A 7,282-nucleotide genomic window follows, 5' to 3' on the forward strand; every position below is an offset into this window, starting at 1 on the left:
AAATTTGTATTTAATTTCAGATTTAAATTATGTAGAAATTTGTGTTTGTATGTAATTTGTGTTTGTATGAATTGCCTTGACTATGACGTGACAATCCGATTGAATTTGAATTTTCTCACTGTGGTGATGCATCTTAATCCAACTTAAAGCTTCTTTGATAGCCACAACATTGGCTAGCTGATGAATAAGATTTCTTTGAAAAGCTCTCATTTTAGGTAGAATGCATTCTCCAAAGTGGTTACTTGATGATGTCATAGATGGAAAAAGAACTTATGATGCAAATTGAAAAGAAAAGAAGAAACTTGTCACAGGACAAGACAAAACTAAACTTGTGAGATGACAAGATCCATATCTGTTGAACAGCAGCGGAGATGAAAGAACTCCAAAATTCCATTTTAATCAACATTGGACATTCCTCTGTTTTTCTCTATTGGACATTCCTCTGTTTTTCTCTCATTTTCGTGTTACTTCTATAAATTAGCTTAATTTACTTTAATTTGTCAATTGAGTTAGTTTAATTTAATTTCAGTAAAAAAACAGCACCTAAGTCCATTAATATGTACTAGAAATTACAAGCAGTGTTCTAAAAGTCGGCCAAGTCGGCGACTAATCGGCCGACTAGTCGGCGAAATTCAGAACACTGACCGATTTTTTATAACTAGGCGGGTTAAGTCGGGGGTCCGATATATTTCCGCCTAGGCGGTTCAAGTCGGGATAAATCGGGGCAAGTCGGGCTAGTCGGGTTAGGCGGCTAAAAATCGGGTCAGACGGCTAAAAATTGGATCAAATCATAAAATTATAAAAATTTTGCTACAAAATAAATAATACAAATAATTAATGATCACAACAACAACTAAAAATAATAAAACTAATTTACATAACACTAAATAAAATTAATTTCAATATATTAGATTACGAATATTAAATATTTTGAGGAAGAAAATAAAGAATTATTTGATGAATATGGAGAAGGTAGTAGACATATTTTTTTTTTATGAATATTTATGGATATTTTATTATTTATTTAAAGAAAATATTTATAATATTTATTAATATTATTTTTAGATGTGATAATTTATATTTTAAATGTGTATATATAATATTTATTTAATTATAAATATAAAAAATAGAAAAATACATATCCGATTAATCCCCGATTAATCTTTTTGAGGTTTTGTCCCCCCGACTAGCGCCTTACGACTTTTACAACACTGATTACAAGATACAACGAGTTGGATAAAAGTTTTAAAATAGGATGAGATCAGTATTAGTGCAAAATGACAATAAATAATAATTACAAATAATATACCTTTATTACTTCTAACTACTCACTTATCATAAAAATATTATACATTCACTCCATTAACATATACTGAATAATTAATTAAATATTTATTATTAATTTCATAAAAAATATTTATACAACAAAATAATTAATTCAATACTCATTATTATTTTTATAAAATTTGATAATTAAATAATTATTATTAATACTCATTATTATTTTGATAAAGTTTGATAATTAAATAATTATTATTAATACTCATTATTATTTTTATAAAGTTTAATAATAATTAAATAAAATTATTGAGTGATTAATTAATTAATACTAATTATTAACTAAGAAAAACACGCCTGGAATAATTATTACCAATACAATTAAAAGCTTAAAATGCATAATCAAAAATATGAGATTACATACAAGAAAATAACATAACGTGCCATATATGTGCGACCAGATCAAATTTTAGATTGATATGACTCGCTCTACTGCAGAGCTGTAAATCTCATGCGAGAAAATTAGCAAAATGAGCAAGTCTTTGTTGAAAGTCTTTAATATCGGATAGTTCAAATAATTCTGGAGGATATGTTATTGAGTAGACGTGTCGCTCATTTTCGACACTTTTATGAAGTATGATACAAGCATTCATAATATTTAAAAATAATATAAATGTTATCTTTGATGATAGAAAAATGTTGCAAAAATAAGAAAAAAAAGGTTGCAAAATATTATCGTTAAATAAAAACAACTTTTTGACAATTGAAGACAAAGGAGACATGGAGGAGCACACACATTTCCCTGATTCGAGGTGCTAGACACGTCTCATATACGTTAAATGAACAATTACTTTAGTCAGTTTTGCAATTAATTTATATGACAATTGATGGTAAACAAAATCAATAACGAGAATTAGACTTAGATTATCAACATGCAACATGTATCTAAATGAATCTGAAACTAAATGATTTGAATGCGCATGAAATTTTGTGTTTCAAAAAATTTGAGCTACGAGCATGTGTTGAATCTTCACCTTTTCGTTTTGAAAAAGGAGATCGATCTTTTGTAGATCTGGTTGAATGGTTATGTATTTTTCCACTTGTTAATGCATGAATATAAGTTGGATAAGTGATTAAACTAGAAAAACGAAATGAAGATCTAAACACTCCAAACCTATACCACGGTGAATCAAATATTTAAAGGAAAAGAATTTTTGTTATAGTTTATCTGATTTTTCGGTTCGATATTCGCTAGACATTCTTTAGGTGGATATCTCCCAATCAAAGCTTCTGCGTATGCTACACACTCGAACTCGAGATCTAACTCAAGCGATTTGAAACTCTTAATCACTCAAGCCAACTGGTTGTATTTTTTGTTATTAATGAAGGTAATGGTTAGATTAAGTATTTATACACAAATGACACATTTTACATACTAATTAATATCCCACATCATCATCATTGAATATGGATAAGATGAACAACCAAAATAAATAAATAGTGAATTAAAGACTCAATTATTCTTATGAAGTTTTATTTCTAGAAAATGTTTGAGCTTTGGTTCATACAGCTGGAATGACTATTTTATCTGAAAAAAGGCATTAGCTTTTTCAAGCAGCTAATCATGCAAGCAACCTTTGCTAATTCAATTTTAATTTAATTCCAATAAAATTTTACTTATTATAAGAAGAATTTAAAATAACAACGTTGATAAACTAAATATGCGCTTTGAATTTCTCTCCTCTTCATGTAATTGTTTTTTTTTTCTTATAAAAACAGCATATATCCTTCTTATAAAAAAAATCAAACACCACTCGGGCGTATGACATCACGCCGGACCTATGGTGCGGGCGTGTGAACATCACGTCCGACCTGTGGTTCGGGTGTATGAACATCACGCCTGACCTACGATGCAAGCATGAGGCTATCACGCCCGCACCATAGGTCGGGCGTGATGTTCATACGCCCAACTGCGATTCCGTCGATTCTAAAAAAAAGCGGCACAGATTCAAAAACGAAGCTAAAATCATCAAACGAAAACCGTAAATCGTACCATTTTTGCTTTCCCTTTACCGCCTTTGTCACGATCCATGGCTTGGTTGAGAAATTAGTCCGGATTTGATCTAATAGCGTTTAGGGTGTTTGAGAGGTTTTGGGTTGTTTTCAAAAAATTTCCAAAGGGTATTTCTGTCTATTCACGGGGTTAGAGGTAGGAATTTGTGGCTATATATAGTAATTCACTCAAAAAACTACAAAAAGCAATAAAAAAAAACAAATACAACAAAAAGTAGAAATCATATCTTTCTCGTAAGTTGAATCCCGTTGAAGAAACGTTGTAATTCATACTCCATCATTTAAGCTCTTCTGGATGTTCAGATCTGCGTCTTTTCTTTTTTTGCAACCACGTAAATATATAGATCTATGGATAAGATGAACCATTTCCGATCTTGTTACGACTGAAAAAAGAATCAATGAAAGAAATATAGGTAACCGGTATAGATCCGACTAAAAATGAAGTTCAATAAAAAATATAGACTTCTGACTAACAAGAAAGAATTGATCTGAAACTAAAAACTAAATCTAAATATAAATGAGAGGAAGACAAGTTTTCTTCTTTCTCCTTTACGTAAAACTCATCAGAAAACAAGATCGGAAATTTTGAGCGACAAGAGTTTAAGAATCAGATATTTGAAAGAGAAAGATAGGGAACGAGAATTTACCAAAGCTAGAGAGAAGTCTGCTTTTGAATTTCATAGTATTGTTATTGCTTTTATTAAATTACATTAGTTGAAATATTTGGGGAAGTTGAACATGGACATTAATTATTCCATTCTCTTAAACAATTATATATATTTATATTTGAGTATGTATAATTATGATTTACATCAAATTTTCTTGAGGCTTGTATTTTGTACATCAATACTCAACTCTATATTTATGGCTAATTAGTATCGGTATTCATAAAAGTTTGGATAATATTTCTAAAAATTACTAAAGTTTAATTTATCTCAATAAAATTACTAAAATTTGTTTTTGTCCAAATAAAATTAGTTTGGACATTTTTCGATCATTTTTTTTTGTCAGAATTGATTACGTGACATCTAATCACATGCATTAACGCCATATGACATGATAAAAAAAATTTAACAATAAATTACCTTAAATAAATAAGGATTGTCAATTAAAATTTTAACCACAAATTAACCTATATGGCATGTCGATTATCAATTGAATATGTAGTTACATTTTTAAAATATCAAGTGGTATTGACGTGATGTTGAGATGTCATGTGAGTAATTTCGGTGAAAAAATGATTGAAAAACGTTTAAAATGATTTTATTAGGATAAAAAGAAATTTAAATAATTTTTAATTTAAATAAATTAGTTTTTATATGACATTATCCAAACTTTTATGACATATACTAATTACTTCATATTCATTTCTTCAAGCAATCAAAGTTTTTATTCAACCGAACACAAAAATATAAATATTTTTTTTTGTTTATGCAGTTTGATGATAATTAGTTAAATAGTAATTCCATTTTCTCATCATAATTTTTTATAAAAAAGAAATTGGGAATAAAGGATCAAATTTGTTTCTAATGTTGAAAATGTATATTTGTTCCTCAATATGAAATTGTAAATTTACTTCTAAATTTTCAATCAAAATCAATTTTATTAAAATTTTAAAAAGTTGGTTTGATTATTATTTAATTATCATATTAGACACTTCAAACATCAATTATATGTAAAATATGTATTCTATTACAAAATTTTTTGTTAAAATACTAATAACTAATTGTGTCCTATATAAATTAATCATAATTTTTTTATTATCAAAGTGTCTAAAATATTTAGGGTAAAGTTCAAATAAAACCCCTGTGGTTTCACTAATTTTCAGATAAAGGACTGTGGTTTACTTTTTGTCAAAACGAAGACTGATGTTTTCAACTTTAGCAAAATAAGGACTTTTTCGATTGATACTATTAAAATCACCCTTAACAACTTCAAAAATGACATATTTTAAGAACTACTAATATTCTAAGCAACTTTAATTCTTCAGCTTTTTTATTTCGAGATTATTTAGATGATGTTTGGTAAAGAGAGAGAAAGTTAATGTTTAGAGAGAGAAAGTTCCAAAAAAGATGATTTTCTAAAATCGAAAATGTAGTTCCATAGAAAATACGACATTGAACAACTTTAATTCTTGAAAATTTTCATTTTCAGGTCGTTAAAGATAGTTTTAATAGCATTATTAAAAGTGTGAAACCTCAGTCCTCGTTTTGACAAAAAGTAAACCACAGTTCTTTATCTGAAAATTAGTGAAACCACAGGGGTTTTATTTGAACTTTCCCCAAATATTTATTATGTTACTGATAACCAACTAAAAAATACAAAGCTAGTTAAATTTATTAATAAACTTAATTAGAATTTCTAATATAACAATCAAATAATTATTAATTAATTCTCATTCTAGTTCTAGATGCAATTAAAGTCCTAATTAAGTGTGGAGAAACACATATGTTTCGGTGATAAAACAAAGGCTAAATAGTTCTAATCCCATGGACACGGAGAGAACAATCCGATAGAGGAAATTCTGAGACTGTTCACTATGGTAGGATTAAGATAGTGTATCTCAAGGAAATTGAGAAGATTTGATTTGAGTAAATATATGAGTATTGTTGTCACATCCGATCCTAGACGACCTCAATCGGCATCGGACATGAAATAGAAAGATCACAATTGACACTTAAGAGTCTCCAAATTATCCATATATCATAACTATCATACTTATCTATTTATTTTGGCATTCCTCTTCAATATATATTCTAAAATAATTCATATTCCTACTACATTAGTCATTCGAGGACCTCAAAATATATTTACCAACTCCATTATATTACAATTGAAATACCAAAGTTCTAACAATAACCAGCCAACTTCCAAACCTCGCCTAATCGGTGGCTAACCTTCTCTATATCATGTACTTTCTCATCTAAAAGAATTAAAATATTTAAAAACGTGAGACAAAAATCTCAGTAAGAAACTATCAACTATAAAAACCAACTTTACTTAACATAGCTATATATATATATACATTTATAAAGGGATTTAGTCAAAAGCTTATAAAATATACTCAAAACGTAAGTTCATATAACTTTATATATATAATGCATCTTATCAAAACGAATCAAAACAAATAAACGTTCCATCAAACCAATTCATAATCAAATAAATGTTTTATCAAACCAACTTGTAATTAAATAAGTGTTTTATCAAACCAACTCGTATTCAATCAAACGTAAAACACTATATCAAAATCAATCATAACCGAAAACATAATCCAAATGAACTTAAAAGATTGTATCCATCCTCGAGTTTCTCCCCTTAAGTATCAATCCATAACCACATATATATCGTCGAGATGTCTCTTAACATTGCATATCCCATATGGTCTTACCCAACACTTCACTGCCATACCCAATAGGTCTTCAGACTATGTACACAAGCCATGTCCCTCACTGAACATGGTCTTCAAATATAAAACCACCGATCCGGATAACTCTTGATGGATATAAAATCATAAAATCATAACGTGCTCAAATTTCCTTTCACAATCAAATTTCAAACTATTTCATAACCATAAATCATTTGGTTTCAATTAGCTCTTTTATGAAAATAACCGCAGTTATTCAAAATATCAATTCTTAATCAATAAAAATTCCAAAGGTAATCAATCAAATTAAGCCTTAAATCAACATAATCAAGTAAAATCTGAAATTCACATAGAAGCATAGTCAATAGCTTTCATTTGAACCAAAATTTTCCAATAAAAAGCAAAATTATGAAAAAAACCTCAATTTTACAAAATTACTGCATAACCCTAAAATATCAATTTCTGAAAATTCTTTGATTATATAGATCTCTATATACATAAAACTAAAAATATAGTTGATAGTTACTTACCTTTGCTACTAATTGAGAAAAACACACTCGTTCAATT

The sequence above is a fragment of the Euphorbia lathyris genome, chromosome 1 (assembly GCF_963576675.1).
Source record: "Euphorbia lathyris chromosome 1, ddEupLath1.1, whole genome shotgun sequence".
Taxonomy (NCBI): domain Eukaryota; kingdom Viridiplantae; phylum Streptophyta; class Magnoliopsida; order Malpighiales; family Euphorbiaceae; genus Euphorbia; species Euphorbia lathyris.